The sequence below is a fragment of the Prunus avium genome, chromosome 8 (assembly GCF_965620075.1).
Source record: "Prunus avium chromosome 8, drPruAviu1.hap1.1, whole genome shotgun sequence".
In the NCBI taxonomy this organism is placed as follows: Eukaryota; Viridiplantae; Streptophyta; class Magnoliopsida; order Rosales; family Rosaceae; genus Prunus; species Prunus avium.
The window spans coordinates 9,612,336-9,627,222 of NC_142291.1; the positions used below are offsets into that span (position 1 = coordinate 9,612,336).

At 47.7% G+C, this 14,887-nt stretch overlaps 11 non-coding genes across 11 annotated transcripts; all 11 read right to left on the reverse strand.

The window, feature by feature from the left end:
- Positions 1-859: 859 nt before the first annotated feature.
- LOC148291304 (5S ribosomal RNA) lies at positions 860-978 on the reverse strand. The gene has a single exon (XR_015827104.1). It is a non-coding gene; the product is annotated as a 5S ribosomal RNA (ribosomal RNA).
- A 777-nt stretch (positions 979-1,755) lies between these two features.
- LOC148291305 (5S ribosomal RNA) lies at positions 1,756-1,874 on the reverse strand. The gene has a single exon (XR_015826834.1). It is a non-coding gene; the product is annotated as a 5S ribosomal RNA (ribosomal RNA).
- Positions 1,875-2,652: 778 nt separating this feature from the next.
- On the reverse strand, positions 2,653-2,771 carry LOC148291306 (5S ribosomal RNA). The gene has a single exon (XR_015826835.1). It is a non-coding gene; the product is annotated as a 5S ribosomal RNA (ribosomal RNA).
- A 1,544-nt stretch (positions 2,772-4,315) lies between these two features.
- LOC148291307 (5S ribosomal RNA) lies at positions 4,316-4,434 on the reverse strand. The gene has a single exon (XR_015827080.1). It is a non-coding gene; the product is annotated as a 5S ribosomal RNA (ribosomal RNA).
- Positions 4,435-5,212: 778 nt separating this feature from the next.
- On the reverse strand, positions 5,213-5,331 carry LOC148291308 (5S ribosomal RNA). The gene has a single exon (XR_015827068.1). It is a non-coding gene; the product is annotated as a 5S ribosomal RNA (ribosomal RNA).
- A 778-nt stretch (positions 5,332-6,109) lies between these two features.
- LOC148291309 (5S ribosomal RNA) lies at positions 6,110-6,228 on the reverse strand. The gene has a single exon (XR_015826836.1). It is a non-coding gene; the product is annotated as a 5S ribosomal RNA (ribosomal RNA).
- A 1,619-nt stretch (positions 6,229-7,847) lies between these two features.
- LOC148291310 (5S ribosomal RNA) lies at positions 7,848-7,966 on the reverse strand. The gene has a single exon (XR_015827676.1). It is a non-coding gene; the product is annotated as a 5S ribosomal RNA (ribosomal RNA).
- A 754-nt stretch (positions 7,967-8,720) lies between these two features.
- Positions 8,721-8,839, reverse strand: LOC148291311 (5S ribosomal RNA). Its single transcript, XR_015827687.1, has one exon. It is a non-coding gene; the product is annotated as a 5S ribosomal RNA (ribosomal RNA).
- Positions 8,840-9,594: 755 nt separating this feature from the next.
- LOC148291312 (5S ribosomal RNA) lies at positions 9,595-9,713 on the reverse strand. Its single transcript, XR_015827698.1, has one exon. It is a non-coding gene; the product is annotated as a 5S ribosomal RNA (ribosomal RNA).
- A 754-nt stretch (positions 9,714-10,467) lies between these two features.
- LOC148291313 (5S ribosomal RNA) lies at positions 10,468-10,586 on the reverse strand. Its single transcript, XR_015826648.1, has one exon. It is a non-coding gene; the product is annotated as a 5S ribosomal RNA (ribosomal RNA).
- Positions 10,587-13,622: 3,036 nt separating this feature from the next.
- LOC148291314 (small nucleolar RNA R71) lies at positions 13,623-13,729 on the reverse strand. The gene has a single exon (XR_015827184.1). It is a non-coding gene; the product is annotated as a small nucleolar RNA R71 (small nucleolar RNA).
- Positions 13,730-14,887: the final 1,158 nt, after the last annotated feature.

The following is a 14,887-nucleotide window of genomic DNA, read 5'->3' on the forward strand; positions in this document are numbered from 1 at the left end:
CCAGTATAGGACAATCTGCTAGTATGTTTGCTGCTGATTGTTGTGTCCTGCATTGAACCAAAGTTGGTATGATCGCATCCGTTAGCTTATAACGCCAAAAAGCATATAAGCCACGTTTGAGCCATGCCATATGACCATGGGTTGGCTACCCAAAGCCCCCCCGCGCCGTCGCGAAACGGCATGCGCATGGCCTGTCAGGCCTTGTCGTCGCCCCCCCAAAGACATGTGTCGCGCGAAGGCCTGCCGAGCCGCCGGTTCCAATCGGCTGTGGGGCCTACATGACGATACTTGAACCCGAAAAGCAAAAAAAACAAAAAAATGAACAAACAGACAACATTAAGAAGAACCCCAATAATTTCGGCCGTGGGCGTCGAGTCTCGCAGTTTTTTCGTTTTCGTTCCTTTGCGGTGCCCGGTTAGTTGGAGACGAGCTCCACGGGGTGACGTAGGACAGATGGCGGAAGCAATTGGAGAGGAGCTGGAGCGACGCGCGTGCAATGGCGAATCGGGCAAACCGCTGATCTGGGCACCGACCTCAGAATTGGGCCCACGAACGTTCGATTTGAAGAGAACGGCGTCACGAGTAAAACTCATTGCGATGCCACGACTCGTGGGCTTTTTCGGGCATCGGACATCGTTTACTAGCCCGAAATCCAGTTTTTGAAGTTTTTGGAAACTGGGTTATTTTCCTATTTTAATGCCTTCGTTAATCCTAGGCTTTCGAGGAGTATTTAATCATACTGTGCCCCGATTGTCACGCTGCGCCACGGGGTCGTGGAAAAACAAAGACATCCGGATGAATAAGATGACGGAAAGCAAACGCCCACGATAATTGAAACGTCAACAAGGCAAAAAAAGAAGGGATGCAACACGAGGACTTCCCAGGAGGTCACCCATCCTAGTACTACTCTCGCCCAAACACGCTTAACTTCGTAGTTCTGATGGGATCCGGTGCATGTGAGTGGGTATGATCGCATCCGTTAGCTTATAACGCCAAAAAGCGTATAAGCCACGTTTGAGCCATGCCATATGACCATGGGTTGGCTACCCAAAGCCCCCCCGCGCCTTCGTGAAATGGCATGCGCATGGCCTGTCAGGCCTTGTCGTCGCCCCCCCAAACTTGTGTCGCGCGAAGGCCTGCCGAACCGCCGGTTCCAATCGGCTGTGGGGCCTACCTGACGATACTTGAACCCGAAAAGAAAAAAAAACAAAAAAACGAACAAACAGACAACATTAAGAAGAACCCCAATAATTTCGGCCGTGGGCGTCGAGTCTCGCAGTTTTTTCGTTTTCGTTCCTTTGCGGTGCCCGGTTAGTTGGAGACGAGCTGCACGGGGTGACGTAGGACAGATGGCGGAAGCAATTGGAGAGGAGCTGGAGCGACGCGCGTGCAACGGCGAATCGGGCAAACCGCTGATCCGGGCACCGACCTCAGAATTGGGCCCACGAACGGTCGATTTGAAGAGAACGGCGCCACGGGTAAAACTCATTGCGTTGCCATGACTCGTGGGCTTTTTCGGGCATCGGACATCGTTTACTAGCCCGAAATCCAGTTTTTGAAGTTTTTGGAAACTGTGTTATTTTCCTATTTTAATTCCTTCGTTAATCCTAGGCTTTCGAGGAGTATTTAATCATAGTGTGCCCCAATTGTCACGCTGCGCCACGGGGTCGTGGAAAAACAAAGACATACGGATGAATAAGATGACGGAAAGCAAACGCCCACGACAATTGAAACGTCAACAAGGCAAAAAATGAAGGGATGCAGCACGAGGACTTCCCAGGAGGTCACCCATCCTAGTACTACTCTCGCCCAAACTCGCTTAACTTCGGAGTTCTGATGGGATCCGGTGCATGTGAGTTGGTATGATCGCATCCGTTAGCTTATAACGCCTAAAAGCATATAAGCCACGTTTGAGCCATGCCATATTACCACGGGTTGGCTACCCAAAGTCCCCCCGCGCCGTCGTGAAATGGCATGCGCATGGCCTGTCAGGCCTTGTCGTCGCCACCCCAAACTTGTGTCGCGCGAAGGCCTGCCGAACCGCCGGTTCCAATCGGCTGTGGGGCCTACCTGACGATAATTGAACCCGAAAAGAAAAAAAAAACAAAAAAACGAACAAACAGACAACATTAAGAAGAACCCCAATAATTTCGGCCGTGGGCGTCGAGTCTCGCAGTTTTTTCATTTTCGTTCCTTTGCGGTGCCCGGTTAGTTGGAGACGAGCTGCACGGGGTGACGTAGGACAGATGGCGGAAGCAATTGGAGAGGAGCTGGAGCGACGCGCGTGCAACGGCGAATCGGGCAAACCGCTGATCCGGGCACCGACCTCAGAATTGGGCCCACGAACGGTCGATTTGAAGAGAACGGCGCCACGGGTAAAACTCATTGCGTTGCCATGACTCGTGGGCTTTTTCGGGCATCGGACATCGTTTACTAGCCCGAAATCCAGTTTTTGAAGTTTTTGGAAACTGTGTTATTTTCCTATTTTAATTCCTTCGTTAATCCTAGGCTTTCGAGGAGTATTTAATCATAGTGTGCCCCGATTGTCACGCTGCGCCACGGGGTCGTGGAAAAACAAAGACATACGGATGAATAAGATGACGGAAAGCAAACGCCCACGACAATTGAAACGTCAACAAGGCAAAAAATGAAGGGATGCAGCACGAGGACTTCCCAGGAGGTCACCCATCCTAGTACTACTCTCGCCCAAACTCGCTTAACTTCGGAGTTCTGATGGGATCCGGTGCATGTGAGTTGGTATGATCGCATCCGTTAGCTTATAACGCCTAAAAGCATATAAGCCACGTTTGAGCCATGCCATATTACCACGGGTTGGCTACCCAAAGTCCCCCCGCGCCGTCGTGAAATGGCATGCGCATGGCCTGTCAGGCCTTGTCGTCGCCACCCCAAACTTGTGTCGCGCGAAGGCCTGCCGAACCGCCGGTTCCAATCGGCTGTGGGGCCTACCTGACGATAATTGAACCCGAAAAGAAAAAAAAAACAAAAAAACGAACAAACAGACAACATTAAGAAGAACCCCAATAATTTCGGCCGTGGGCGTCGAGTCTCGCAGTTTTTTCATTTTCGTTCCTTTGCGGTGCCCGGTTAGTTGGAGACGAGCTGCACGGGGTGACGTAGGACAGATGGCGGAAGCAATTGGAGAGGAGCTGGAGCGACGCGCGTGCAACGGCGAATCGGGCAAACCGCTGATCCGGGCACCGACCTCAGAATTGGGCCCACGAACGGTCGATTTGAAGAGAACGGCGCCACGGGTAAAACTCATTGCGTTGCCATGACTCGTGGGCTTTTTCGGGCATCGGACATCGTTTACTAGCCCGAAATCCAGTTTTTGAAGTTTTTGGAAACTGTGTTATTTTCCTATTTTAATTCCTTCGTTAATCCTAGGCTTTCGAGGAGTATTTAATCATAGTGTGCCCCGATTGTCACGCTGCGCCACGGGGTCGTGGAAAAACAAAGACATACGGATGAATAAGATGACGGAAAGCAAACGCCCACGACAATTGAAACGTCAACAAGGCAAAAAAAGAAGGGATGCAGCACGAGGACTTCCCAGGAGGTCACCCATCCTAGTACTACTCTCGCCCATCCTAGTCCCCCCGCGCCGTCGTGAAATGGCATGCGCATGGCCTGTCAGGCCTTGTCGTCGCCACCCCAAACTTGTGTCGCGCGAAGGCCTGCCGAACCGCCGGTTCCAATCGGCTGTGGGGCCTACCTGACGATAATTGAACCCGAAAAGAAAAAAAAAACAAAAAAACGAACAAACAGACAACATTAAGAAGAACCCCAATAATTTCGGCCGTGGGCGTCGAGTCTCGCAGTTTTTTCATTTTCGTTCCTTTGCGGTGCCCGGTTAGTTGGAGACGAGCTGCACGGGGTGACGTAGGACAGATGGCGGAAGCAATTGGAGAGGAGCTGGAGCGACGCGCGTGCAACGGCGAATCGGGCAAACCGCTGATCCGGGCACCGACCTCAGAATTGGGCCCACGAACGGTCGATTTGAAGAGAACGGCGCCACGGGTAAAACTCATTGCGTTGCCATGACTCGTGGGCTTTTTCGGGCATCGGACATCGTTTACTAGCCCGAAATCCAGTTTTTGAAGTTTTTGGAAACTGTGTTATTTTCCTATTTTAATTCCTTCGTTAATCCTAGGCTTTCGAGGAGTATTTAATCATAGTGTGCCCCGATTGTCACGCTGCGCCACGGGGTCGTGGAAAAACAAAGACATACGGATGAATAAGATGACGGAAAGCAAACGCCCACGACAATTGAAACGTCAACAAGGCAAAAAAAGAAGGGATGCAGCACGAGGACTTCCCAGGAGGTCACCCATCCTAGTACTACTCTCGCCCAAACTCGCTTAACTTCGGTGTTCTGATGGGATCCGGTGCATGTGAGTTGGTATGATCGCATCCGTTAGCTTATAACGCCTAAAAGCATATAAGCCACGTTTGAGCCATGCCATATTACCACGGGTTGGCTACCCAAAGTCCCCCCGCGCCGTCGTGAAATGGCATGCGGATGGCCTGTCAGGCCTTGTCGTCGCCACCCCAAACTTGTGTCGCGCGAAGGCCTGCCGAACCGCCGGTTCCAATCGGCTGTGGGGCCTACCTGACGATAATTGAACCCGAAAAGAAAAAAAAAACAAAAAAACGAACAAACAGACAACATTAAGAAGAACCCCAATAATTTCGGCCGTGGGCGTCGAGTCTCGCAGTTTTTTCATTTTCGTTCCTTTGCGGTGCCCGGTTAGTTGGAGACGAGCTGCACGGGGTGACGTAGGACAGATGGCGGAAGCAATTGGAGAGGAGCTGGAGCGACGCGCGTGCAACGGCGAATCGGGCAAACCGCTGATCCGGGCACCGACCTCAGAATTGGGCCCACGAACGGTCGATTTGAAGAGAACGGCGCCACGGGTAAAACTCATTGCGTTGCCATGACTCGTGGGCTTTTTCGGGCATCGGACATCGTTTACTAGCCCGAAATCCAGTTTTTGAAGTTTTTGGAAACTGTGTTATTTTCCTATTTTAATCCCTTCGTTAATCCTAGGCTTTCGAGGAGTATTTAATCATAGTGTGCCCCGATTGTCACGCTGCGCCACGGGGTCGTGGAAAAACAAAGACATACGGATGAATAAGATGACGGAAAGCAAACGCCCACGACAATTGAAACGTCAACAAGGCAAAAAAAGAAGGGATGCAGCACGAGGACTTCCCAGGAGGTCACCCATCCTAGCACTACTCTCGCCCAAACTCGCTTAACTTCGGAGTTCTGATGGGATCCGGTGCATGTGAGTTGGTATGATCGCATCCGTTAGCTTATAACGCCTAAAAGCATATAAGCCACGTTTGAGCCATGCCATATTACCACGGGTTGGCTACCCAAAGTCCCCCCGCGCCGTCGTGAAATGGCATGCGCATGGCCTGTCAGGCCTTGTCGTCGCCACCCCAAACTTGTGTCGCGCGAAGGCCTGCCGAACCGCCGGTTCCAATCGGCTGTGGGGCCTACCTGACGATAATTGAACCCGAAAAGAAAAAAAAAACAAAAAAACGAACAAACAGACAACATTAAGAAGAACCCCAATAATTTCGGCCGTGGGCGTCGAGTCTCGCAGTTTTTTCATTTTCGTTCCTTTGCGGTGCCCGGTTAGTTGGAGACGAGCTGCACGGGGTGACGTAGGACAGATGGCGGAAGCAATTGGAGAGGAGCTGGAGCGACGCGCGTGCAACGGCGAATCGGGCAAACCGCTGATCCGGGCACCGACCTCAGAATTGGGCCCACGAACGGTCGATTTGAAGAGAACGGCGCCACGGGTAAAACTCATGGCGTTGCCATGACTCCTGGGCTTTTTCGGGCATCGGACATCGTTTACTAGCCCGAAATCCAGTTCTTGAAGTTTTTGGAAACTGTGTTATTTTCCTATTTTAATTCCTTCGTAAATCCTAGGCTTTCGAGGAGTATTTAATCATAGTGTGCCCCGATTGTCACGCTGCGCCACGGGGTCGTGGAAAAACAAAGACATACGGATGAATAAGATGACGGAAAGCAAACGCCCACGACAATTGAAACGTCAACAAGGCAAAAAAAGAAGGGATGCAGCACGAGGACTTCCCAGGAGGTCACCCATCCTAGTACTACTCTCGCCCAAACTCGCTTAACTTCGGAGTTCTGATGGGATCCGGTGCATGTGAGTTGGTATGATCGCATCCGTTAGCTTATAACGCCTAAAAGCATATAAGCCACGTTTGAGCCATGCCATATTACCACGGGTTGGCTACCCAAAGTCCCCCCGCGCCGTCGTGAAATGGCATGCGCATGGCCTGTCAGGCCTTGTCGTCGCCACCCCAAACTTGTGTCGCGCGAAGGCCTGCCGAACCGCCGGTTCCAATCGGCTGTGGGGCCTACCTGACGATAATTGAACCCGAAAAGAAAAAAAAAACAAAAAAACGAACAAACAGACAACATTAAGAAGAACCCCAATAATTTCGGCCGTGGGCGTCGAGTCTCGCAGTTTTTTCATTTTCGTTCCTTTGCGGTGCCCGGTTAGTTGGAGACGAGCTGCACGGGGTGACGTAGGACAGATGGCGGAAGCAATTGGAGAGGAGCTGGAGCGACGCGCGTGCAACGGCGAATCGGGCAAACCGCTGATCCGGGCACCGACCTCAGAATTGGGCCCACGAACGGTCGATTTGAAGAGAACGGCGCCACGGGTAAAACTCATTGCGTTGCCATGACTCGTGGGCTTTTTCGGGCATCGGACATCGTTTACTAGCCCGAAATCCAGTTTTTGAAGTTTTTGGAAACTGTGTTATTTTCCTATTTTAATTCCTTCGTTAATCCTAGGCTTTCGAGGAGTATTTAATCATAGTGTGCCCCGATTGTCACGCTGCGCCACGGGGTCGTGGAAAAACAAAGACATACGGATGAATAAGATGACGGAAAGCAAACGCCCACGACAATTGAAACGTCAACAAGGCAAGAAAAGTATGATCGCATCCGTTAACTTCGGAGTTCTGATGGGATCCGGTGCATGTGAGTTGGTATGATCGCATCCGTTAGCTTATAACGCCTAAAAGTATATAAGCCACGTTTGAGCCATGCCATATGACCATGGGTTGGCTATCCAACGCCCCCCGCATGAAATGGGATGCCGTCGCATGAAATGGCATGGCCTGTCAGGCCTTGTCGTCGCCACCCCTACCATCTGTCGCGCGCAGGCCTGCCGAACTGCCGGTTCCGATCGGCTGTGGGGCCTACCTTACGATAATTGAACCAAAACAAAAAAAAACAAAAAAACTGACAACGTTAAGAACAACCCCAATAATTTCGGCAGTGGGCGTCGAGTCCTGTTGTTTTTTCGCTTTCGTTCGTTTGCGGTGCCCGGTTAATTGGAGACGAGCTCCACGGGGTGATGTAGGACAGATGGCGTAAGTTATTGGAGAGGAGCTGGACCGACGCGCGTGCAACGGCAAATCGGGCAAACCGCTGATCTGGGCTCCGACCTCAGAATTGGGCCCACGAACCGTCGATTCGAAGGCAACGGCGTCGCGAGTAAAACTCATTGCTTTGCCATGAGTCGTGGGCTTTTTCGGGCATCCGACGTCGTTTACTAGCCCGAAATCCAGTTTTTGAAGTTTTTGGTAACTGTGTTATTTTCCTATTTTAATTCCTTCGTTAATCCTAGGCTTTCTAGGAGTATTTAATCATAGTGTGCCCCGATTGTCACGCTGCGCCACGGGGTCGTGATAAAACAAAGACATCCAGATGAATAAGATGACGGAAAGCAAACGCCCAGGACAATTGAAACGTCAACAAGGCAAAAAAAGAAGGGATGCAACACGAGGACTTCCCAGGAGGTCACCCATCCTAGTACTACTCTCGCCCAAACTCGCTTAACTTCGGAGTTCTGATGGGATCCGGTGCATGTGAGTTGGTATGATCGCATCCATTAGCTTATAACGCCTAAAAGTATATAAGCCACGTTTGAGCCATGCCATATGACCAAGGGTTGGCTATCCAACGCCCCCCGCATGAAATGGCATGGCCTGTCAGGCCTTGTCGTCGCCACCCCTACCATGTGTCGCGCGCAGGCCTGCCGAACTGCCGGTTCCGATCGGCTGTGGGGCCTACCTTACGATAATTGAACCAAAACAAAAAAAAATAAAAAAACTGACAACGTTAAGAACGACCCCAATAATTTCGGCAGTGGGCGTCGAGTCCTGTTGTTTTTTCGCTTTCGTTCGTTAGCGGTGCCCGGTTAATTGGAGACGAGCTCCACGGGGTGATGTAGGACAGATGGCGTCAGTTATTGGAGAGGAGCTGGACCGACGCGCGTGCAACGGCAAATCGGGCAAACCGCTGATCTGGGCTCCGACCTCAGAATTGGGCCCACGAACCGTCGATTCGAAGGCAACGGCGTCGCGAGTAAAACTCTTTGCGTTGCCATGAGTCGTGGGCTTTTTCGGGCATCCGATGTCGTTTACTAGCCCGAAATCCAGTTTTTGAAGTTTTTGGTAACTGTGTTATTTTCCTATTTTAATTCCTTCGTTAATCCTAGGCTTTCTAGGAGTATTTAATCATAGTGTGCCCCGATTGTCACGCTGCGCCACGGGGTCGTGATAAAACAAAGACATCCAGATGAATAAGATGACGGAAAGCAAACGCCCACGACAATTGAAACGTCAACAAGGCAAAAAAAGAAGGGATGCAACACGAGGACTTCCCAGGAGGTCACCCATCCTAGTACTACTCTCGCCCAAACTCGCTTAACTTCGGAGTTCTGATGGGATCCGGTGCATGTGAGTTGGTATGATCGCATCCGTTAGCTTGTAACGCCTAAACGTATATAAGCCACGTTTGAGCCATGCCATATGACCATGGGTTGGCTATCCAACGCCCCCCGCATGAAATGGCGTGGCCTGTCAGGCCTTGTCGTCGCCACCCCTACCATGTGTCGCGCGCAGGCCTGCCGAACTGCCTGTTCCGATCGGCTGTGGGGCCTACCTTACGATAATTGAACCAAAACAAAAAAACAATAAAAAAACTGACAACGTTAAGAACGACCCCAATAATTTCGGCAGTGGGCGTCGAGTCCTGTTGTTTTTTCGCTTTCGTTCGATAGCGGTGCCCGGTTAATTGGAGACGAGCTCCACGGGGTGATGTAGGACAGATGGCGTCAGTTATTGGAGAGGAGCTGGACCGACGCGCGTGCAACGGCAAATCGGGCAAACCGCTGATCTGGGCTCCGACCTCAGAATTGGGCCCACGAACCGTCGATTCGAAGGCAACGGCGTCGCGAGTAAAACTCATTGCGTTGCCATGAGTCGTGGGCTTTTTCGGGCATCCGACGTCGTTTACTGGCCCGAAATCCAGTGTTTGAAGTTTTTGGTAACTGTGTTATTTTCCTATTTTAATTCCTTCGTTAATCCTAGGCTTTCTAGGAGTATTTAATCATAGTGTGCCCCGATTGTCACGCTGCGCCACGGGGTCGTGATAAAACAAAGACATCCAGATGAATAAGATGACGGAAAGCAAACGCCCACGACAATTGAAACGTCAACAAGGCAAAAAAAGAAGGGATGCAACACGAGGACTTCCCAGGAGGTCACCCATCCTAGTACTACTCTCGCCCAAACTCGCTTAACTTCGGAGTTCTGATGGGATCCGGTGCATGTGAGTTGGTATGATCGCATCCGTTAGCTTATAACACCTAAAAGTATATAAGCCACGTTTGAGCCATGCCATATGACCATGGGTTGGCTATCCAACGCCCCCCGTATGAAATGGCATGGCCTGTCAGGCCTTGTCGTCGCCACCCCTACCATTTGTCGCGCGCAGGCCTGCCGAACTGCCGGTTCCGATCGGCTGTGGGGCCTACCTTACGATAATTGAACCAAAACAAAAAAAAACAAAAAAACTGACAACTTTAAGAACAACCCCAATAATTTCGGCAGTGGGCGTCGAGTCCTGTTATTTTTTCGCTTTCGTTCGTTTGCGGTGCCCGGTTAATTGGAGACGAGATCCACGGGGTGATGTAGGACAGATGGCGTAAGTTATTGGAGAGGAGCTGGACCGACGCGCGTGCAACGGCAAATCGGGCAAACCGCTGATCTGGGCTCCGACCTCAGAATTGGGCCCACGAACCGTCGATTCGAAGGCAACGGCGTCGCGAGTAAAACTCATTGCGTTGCCATGAGTCGTGGGCTTTTTCGAGCATCCGACGTCGTTTACTAGCCCGAAATCCAGTTTTTGAAGTTTTTGGTAACTGTGTTATTTTCCTATTTTAATTCCTTCGTTAATCCTAGGCTTTCTAGGAGTATTTAATCATAGTGTGCCCCGATTGTCACGCTGCGCCACGGGGTCGTGATAAAACAAAGACATCCAGATGAATAAGATGACGGAAAGCAAACGCCCACGACAATTGAAACGTCAACAAGGCAAAAAAAGAAGGGATGCAACACGAGGACTTCCCAGGAGGTCACCCATCCTAGTACTACTCTCGCCCAAACTCGCTTAACTTCGGAGTTCTGATGGGATCCGGTGCATGTGAGTTGGTATGATCGCATCCGTTAGCTTATAACACCTAAAAGTATATAAGCCACGTTTGAGCCATGCCATATGACCATGGGTTGGCTATCCAACGCCCCCCGCATGAAATGGCATGGCCTGTCAGGCCTTGTCGTCGCCACCCCTACCATGTGTCGCGCGCAGGCCTGCCGAACTGCCGGTTCCGATCGGCTGTGGGGCCTACCTTACGATAATTGAACCAAAACAAAAAAAAACAAAAAAACTGACAACGTTAAGAACAACCCCAATAATTTCGGCAGTGGGCGTTGTTAAGCTCATAATTTCATACATATACATGCCCAATTTACTTACTTCTTTTGCTTAGTTTCTTATAATTTTGAGTTATTTGCCTCCCTTTGTGTGTTTTGTAGGCCAAAAGAGCAAGAGAGCATAATTCATGCAATTCATGCATGTTAAGGCCTAATTTGGATGAAGAGAAGAAGAGCTTAAAGACAAACTCATTTTGGCTACAGCCCCCTGCCAGTCCAGTTCCGTAGGTCATATTGCAAGCTTCGTTTCAGCAACCTACATAGCTCGGATGAGGCAACAGTCTTCATGAAAGTTGTTCCAATGGGTGTGTACTATAACATATCCACAATTCAGCCCCATTGGATAAATCTGGAGTCCGTCACCTAGCAAACACAGAACCATGCTCAGGATGGATTTTGTCAGTGAGCAAACTGAGTTAGCAATTTGTTTCGGCCTTAACTTCCTCCTCCGAGCTTGGATTGGGCCAATACTTGTGTGGTTGGATCATACACATTCTGAACTTCACAATGGACATCTTTAAGTCTTCATTTGATTCAGCCTAGCCCAAGTTGTAAGCCCTTGAAGTTGCTGGTCATGCTGACCTCAGGATGAGCTGGTTGGAAGCTTGGTCATGGTGAGCTAGGCATGAGCTATTGTAGCTGGTTGGAGGCTTGGTCATGGTGACATGAAGATGAGCTAGGGCTGCTGGTGGGATTTATTGCTGAAGTGCATCAACCAATTCAGATTTTATAATGCAAGTGTTGTATGCATTAGTGAAGTGCATCAACCAATTCATCTTTTATAATGCAAGTGTTGTATGCATTAGCCATATTGAATTCAGATTTATCACTCCCCTCTCCCTATAAATACCACATCCATTCCACATTCAAGACACAACAAATCCTGAGATTCACAACCCCCACAATTCACTCCAACCATCCTCAAACACTCTCACAATCCCAAACACTCCAACAATCACCAAAACAACTCCAGCAAACTTCTATTCCATTTCCCTACGAATTTCATCTTCCTTAGCCATCACCACTCACTCAAACTCATCCCAAATCACCTCCATATCCTTCATACATCTTTCTAGAAGTGGGGAAGCTCTTGGAGAAGCATTAGAAGTGGAGAAGCACTTGGAGAAGCCTTGGACACCACAAGAACTTCAGAAAAAGGGTTTTTCTACTCTTATTGCATTCATTATGTTTTCTCATTTCTGTTCAAGTCTCTTTTCCATTATGAGTAGCTAAATCCATAACTAGGGCTTCGATGTAACCTAACATGAATATTCTGGGTTTATAAGTTTGGAGTTTCAAGTTTGATTCATGATTCATGTTCTTATTCATTATGCTTATAAGTTAACATGCTTGTTTGAATGATTGATCACCATTAGAACTTGTTTGTTAACTATCTTGGTTTGAATTAAGAGTATACACCATGCTTTAATTCGAATTGAACTATGAATAGGAAGAGTATGTATGGACATTCGACAACAGGGATTAGATACATACTTGGTTGTTTAAAATGTTCTTCTATGCTTAATGGGTTCCTAATGCTTAATTTTAGGTTAGACAACAAATGATCAAATTAGGGAATTAGGAACACAAGGTTAGGACCAAACACCATGGCCTAATCATACTTTAGCTAGAATCAATCTTTGAATCTGAATTAGACTTGTTACTTGAATCTTTATAACCCAGAATTGAATTGTTATGGTGAATCGAATGCCCTAGTCTCCAAACCTGTGTTTTAACTTTCAAAACCACCCTTTGTTACTTTTGTTTACTTGCTTTCCGTTGCAATTTCAATTTGTTCATTTCTTTCTATAATCACAAGCATTCTCACTTCAAAGTTCATTTTAATCTTGCTGCATTTGTTTTCAAACTCACTCTTGCTTTAAATTCTGTTTTAGATTTAACTTCCTAACTTCTTGAATTTGGTAATCTAAAGTACATAACTAATTTGAACTTCTCAGTCTTCGTGGGTACGACCTCGTACTTGTCTTGCTATACTACTAATTGCCCCGTACAATTGCGAGTTAACATATTATTAACAACAAATTTTGGCGCCGTTGCCGGGGACTGAACGAAAGTTCTTCCCTGGTTATGTGCCCAAGGTTACCCTATTCTTTTTAGTGTTTCTAATTAATCTAATTTTCTGTTTCAGGTAGTTTATGTCTAAAAATCCATTACTTGAACAAGTGAGGTCTTCGTTCCAACGTTCTAGATCTTTGAACGCAGGACCATCATTGCAACCCAGACGAGTGACCTCTGAAATTCAGAATCGTCTAGAAAGGGAGTTGTCAACTGCAAAAGAGCAAGCTCTTGCTACATTTACAAGTCTTGCTCTCCACACTGAACTTCCCGGTTCTTCACTTTCAAATTCGGAAGCAAGTTCAGACCAAGAAGAAGAAGAAATGATGGCTGCCATTGAGTTCATGGGAGAACTTGATATCCCAACAATTCCAGCATCTCCTTCAAGCATTTTGCTGCCCACTGTAGCTCGAAATTATGAGCTTAAATCTTCTCATCTTAATATGCTGCCTTCCTTTTATGGTTTACCTAATGAAGATCCATTGACTCATATAAAGGATATTTTTAATGTTGTGAGTTCTTTTCCCTTGACAGGTGTGACAGAAGATCAACTTCGAATGAGAGTGTTTCCATACACTTTAAAGGATAAGGCGAAGTATTGGTTGAATTCTTTGAAGCCTGGTTCACTCACTACATGGTCTGCCATTCAAAAGAAGTTCCTGGAAAAATACTTCTCCACACAAAAGACCGACATGCTTAGGGACAAGATCTTGTTATTTGCACAGCAAGATGATGAATCGTTTTGTGAAGCATGGGAGAAATTCAATGGGTTGCTCAACCAATGTCCTCATCATGGGATTCCATTGAAGCTTCAAATGCGTATGTTTTATAAAGGACTAACCCCTTCTAGTCATAATATAGTCACCAATTTTGCAGGTGGTTCTTTTAAAACCAAAACTCCAGAAGAAACGTACGAACTCTTTGAGGAGATAGCAATGGAGACCCAACATACGGATACAAGAGGTAAACGTGTTATTAGTGGTTCTAATGATGCTTCTAGTGTGCAGATTTCAAAACTGGAACAAAAGCTAGATGCTCTTCTTGCATTAAACTCAAGAAGCCCTCCGAAGGAAGTGTGTAGCATTTGTGAATCTCATGACCATGCTACCACAGCTTGAACACTTGGGGGTGGATATCCAGAATTTGTGCAAGAGCAAGCTAAGTTGGTAAATTCCTACAACCAAGGTCCAAGAAATGATCCATACTCTCAAAGTTATAATCCAGGTTGGAGGAATCATCCAAACTTTTCATGGAGAAATACCCAGAATCAAGCAAATCCCCCTTCATTCCAAAGGCCACAACAATCATCATCATCATTGGAAGATATAGTGAAGCAGATGGCAATCAACCAATCCAATTTTCAGCAAACTACACAAGCTGCCATCTCCAAATTGGAAGTCCAATTAGGCCAAATAGCTGCTGAAATAACTCAAAGAGTGCCTGGGAAATGGCCAAGCCAAACTGAGATCAATCCAAAGAACCCAGAAGCCAAGGCCATTCATGTGCTCAGATCAGGTAAGATCATTGATAATAAAGATGATTCTAATCTTTCAAATGATGTTGTGATTGTAGAAGATAAAGACGAGGAGACCATGGCTACGGAAGGAGAACAACTCAAAACTTCTCAATATGCTCCTAAGGCCAAATCAGATTCTCAGAAATCCGATCAATTCCAATTGCATAAAAGGGATGACAAATTTGTGCCACCACATCTTCAAGAAGATAGATACGTGCCACCCGCTCCATATGTTCCACAGATTCCATTTCCAGGCCGTCTTAAGAAAGCAAAGCAAGATAAGGCTTTTAAAGAGATTTATGATATTTTGAGTAAAGTTAATATCAATTTGCCTTTGCTTGATCTTATTGAACAGATTCCTGCATATGGAAAATTCATCAAGGACTTGAAAACTCACAAGCTCAATTTCGCTCCAAATGAAGGAGTAAAGCTCGACCAGAA